Source organism: Octopus bimaculoides, chromosome 3 (assembly GCF_001194135.2).
Source record: "Octopus bimaculoides isolate UCB-OBI-ISO-001 chromosome 3, ASM119413v2, whole genome shotgun sequence".
In the NCBI taxonomy this organism is placed as follows: domain Eukaryota; kingdom Metazoa; phylum Mollusca; class Cephalopoda; order Octopoda; family Octopodidae; genus Octopus; species Octopus bimaculoides.
This window is the reverse complement of record NC_068983.1, coordinates 61557558-61561827: the sequence shown is the minus strand read 5'-3', so window position 1 is coordinate 61561827 and position 4270 is coordinate 61557558. Positions and strand designations below refer to the sequence as shown.

Sequence of the window (4270 nt, the reverse complement as noted above, 5' to 3'; positions counted from 1 at the left end):
GATACATGCATACTTACATACGAACACACATACATACTTACATATGTATGTACATAGATACATAGATGCATGCATATATACAAACACACATACATACATATGTACATAGATATATATACATACATACACGCTCATATATATATATATACATACACATACACACACTCACACACACACTCACACACACACTCATACATATGTACATACGTACATACATACACACATACATATGTACATACAAGCACACACACACACACACAGATACATACATACGTATGTACGTACATACACATATACACAGACACACACACATACATATGTACATACATGCAGACATACATACATACATACATAAATACGTACATACATACATACACACATACATACATACATACATACATATTCTCTTTGAAGTACAATTTCTTATTTTTTAAGATGACAAGTCGTAATCTAAAACATTCCATTTTGTTTTCTTCCTCCTCTCTTCTACATTTCTGCTTACAAGTGAACTGAATATTAAAATATAAAATATATGGTAGTTTTACTAAGGTAGTTCAGCTGATGTTTTGGAATATTAGAATTAATACTATCAAATGCTCAGGTCACAATGACATGACAATAAGCAATCATGTGCAGTGAATACATAATATTCAGTATGAAAAGTAATGAAGAGTTGAGTATCATGGCTCACAAGACCAAGACAGTGCTTGTAATAACGAGAGACTTATAAAAACAATCAACTGCAGTTCTTACTAACTTCCAGTACTGATGTTTATGTCTGGTTAATTATCCTTAATGACCACATCAGCAGCATAGAATGTGCACTTCAATTTCACAATAAATGTGTGTGTGTGTGTGCGCGCGTGTGCGTGTGTGTGTGTGTGTGTGCACGCATGCATGTTTGTGTGTCTGCTATGTTAAGTCTCTCTAGAATGCTACTGATAACATGGAACTCAGTACAACCTGTTGCATGGATGAGTCATTGACAACTAAACTGGTAACCTCACCAAGCCTAATTTTTTGGATACGCTGTGAGATACAAAGAAAAAGACACATTAAAGGTTTTAATGAACTCATAGGCGTCAATGGCCATCCAATTGTGAGCAGATGTGCATTTCTGAAAAAATGTAGGTATCTTTGATAGGAAAAGTCTGAGATAGGGTACTCTGAAATCAAACCTGCAGGTAATGGAGCTGTCAGTCATTTTGTAATGTTTGTCATTGGATTCCAGTTACTGATACTTAGAGAGTGGGATCAGGGCTGGTTTTAAGCTTGAGCGGAAGATGTTATGTTGAAGTTTTAGTATATCACTGTGGTTAATGGTGAAGCCTCAAGCCCTCAACAAATTTGAGCTGGAAGACTGGCATACAACGCAAAGCATAAAACATCAATCTTCAGCTTTTGTAGAGTAGAGGGTGCCACTGACAATTTCCATCTGGTTTATCTTGTCTCTCTATGAAAGTCTTGTGGCAATGGATGTGTGGCAACACATTCAAGCTTAACCAGTTAGAGGTGAATAGTCACAAATCTAAACACATGCTGGCAGGAAACTTTTTTCTAATGTTATTGTCATATTTTCATGAATAGAAATTATGCTGGTCAGTTCAATGTGACTTATTGCACTTCATCAAAAGCAGGTATGAACAAATACTTAATACATGTAAGCTATAGAAACCCTATAGAAGTTTTGAATCTCATCTGTCACATATGGTTGTACCAAGCACAGGTCAATTGCTGGTCTTACGAGTTATCTCAAAACACATAAATGTAATGGAGATTATCAGAATGAGGTTGATTAAGGCAGATACCATCTGTCAAAATTATACAATCATGTATTATGTATATGTGCATGCATGCATGATACAGTAATGAATGCATGTATCTCCCCCCTCTCTCTCTCTCTCTCTCTCTCTCTCTCTCTCTCTCTCTCTCTCTCTCTCTCTCTCTCTCTCTCTCTCTCTCTCTCTCTCTCTCTCTCTATATATATATATATATATATATATAATGAATCTCTGAACGATGTATAAACAGTAGCTGCACGACAACGTGAAGTGTATTTGCCACTTAAATGCATCTAACCACTAAGGGTGAATGCTACTGTAGCTTGTAGCCCCAGGAGAACATCTAAGTTTAATCTTGTTTATAATAATATATATAATGTAGCCAGCCCACTTATGCATACCTTTCCTTCTTTGGACACAAAACCCTGCTTGCGAAGACCTGTTGAGGCAAGTGAAATCAAAATCGAATTTGAACCAAATTCGACAACTGGCAACCATGCCAACCTTCCTTCATTGGACACTAAACTCAGCTTGCAAAAACCTGTTGGGGCAAGTGAGATCAAAACTGAACCAAATTCGATGACTGGTACCCATGCCAGTGGAGCGCTAACACCACCATTTGAGTGGGATCACTGCCAGAGCAGCATTCCCGCTTCCGTGCCGGTGGCACGTAAATAGCACCATTTGAGCGCAATCATTTCCAGCTTCGCCTTACTGGTACTTGTGCCAGTGGCATGTGAACAAAACATTGGACTGACTCCTGTGCAGGCGGCACGTAAAAAACACCATTTGAGCATGGCCGTTGCCAGTACCGCCAGACTGGGCCTTGTGCCGGTGGCACGTAAAAGCACCCACTACACTTGGAGTGGTTGGTGTTAGGAAGGGCATCCAGGTGTAGAAACTCTGCCAGATCAGATTGGAGTATGGTGCAGCCATCTGGTTCACCAGTTCCCAATCAAATCATCCAACCCATGCTAGCATAGAAAGCGGACGTTAAATGATGATGATGATGATGATGAATGTACGTGTGTGCGTGCGTGCTTTATTGAAGGTGCATGGCCCCTTGGTTAGAGTGCTGGGCTCACAATTATGCGATAATGAGTTCAACTTCCAGACCAGGCTGTGTGTTGTGTTCTTGAGCAAGACACTTTATTTCACATTGCTCCAGTTCACTCAGCTTTAGAAATGAGTTGAGACATCACTGGTGCCGAGCCATATCAGCATCAGCATTTGTTTTTCCCTTGGATAACATCGGTGGCATGGAAAGGAGAGGCTGGCATGCAGGGATGACTGCTGGTCTTCCATAAACATCCTTGCCCAGACTTGTGCTTTGCGGGGTAACTTTTTAGGTGCAATCCCATGGTCATTCATGACTGAAGGGAGTCTTTGCTTTATACATACATACATACATACATATATATATATATATATATATATATATATCCTCATCGTCATCATCATCATTTTATGTCCATTTTCCATGCTGGCATACATAGAGATAGAGAGAGAGAGAGAGAGAGAAAGAGAGTAAATTTATAAATATAAGCAATTCAACATTAAATTGAAGAATTTCTCACTAACTTTTTTAGTTGAGTACATATTAATTTTTACATAGGAAAATTTAACACCAACCTCAAAGTCTTGGCTTACAGTCTGATGACAGGTACTAAGCTGAATCTTCACAGTCACAGTCAACTCTTTCCCTGCGAACATTAATTAGAGTGTGTGTGTGTGTGTGTTAGTGGGGGGTTTCTCTGTGTGTGTTGTTGCATGTGTGTCTATATGCCTCATTGTTCATGAATTTTATATCAACAAAGTTTGCATTCAGATGTGTTTCTATGTGCATATATATTGACAACAAAATCAATTTTGAAGGGAAATCATTTACATGTGTACATAATTAAACATAATTTCAGCAAATATTTTTCCTCTCTTTTGCAATCAATTTTTCTGTCTCTCTCTCTCTCAATCTCTTTTAACTACTTCCGTCACCACCACTCTCTTTCTCTCTCTCTTTTCTTCTCCCTTCCTTTCCTACTTCTATATCCACTAATGTTCATTATTGGGGCCTAAATATGATAATAAGAGATTAGTTTTAATTTCCATTCCAATAGCATTTTCTGTATATACCTGAAATAATTAAATTGGAGAAGGACCAGATGGTGGTGGATGGCAGTTTGCTACATAAAATACTTTGAGTCAATTTAATCAGTTCTTTTCCATTCTGAGTTCAAATCCTACAAATGCTGGTTTTATTTTTATTTATTTATTTTTGGGAGTGCATTGTAGCTTGCTTGAAGTATTGTAGTACAGAAGTAGAAAATTTAATAAAATGAGAAATAAAGAATGCATCTAACATTGCAGAAAGTTTTAGAAACTCAGACGTGAAGGACTATCTTCAGAATAACATGGGCAATCCAAAATCACAAGATCTGTGTAAATGCATTTTTCTTTAACTATTTTGTTCTGGAGATAGGTCTTTGCATCTG

General features: G+C 37.8%; 1 long non-coding RNA gene across 1 annotated transcript in view; it reads right to left on the bottom strand.

The window, feature by feature from the left end:
- Positions 1 to 3653, bottom strand: part of LOC128247290 (uncharacterized) — a 7270-nt gene extending 3617 nt beyond the window's left edge. The window contains exon 1 of the long non-coding RNA XR_008263659.1: positions 3414 to 3653. This is a non-coding gene — a long non-coding RNA (uncharacterized LOC128247290). The remainder of the gene's footprint in view (positions 1 to 3413) is intronic.
- Between the last annotated feature and the right edge of the window lie 617 nt (positions 3654 to 4270).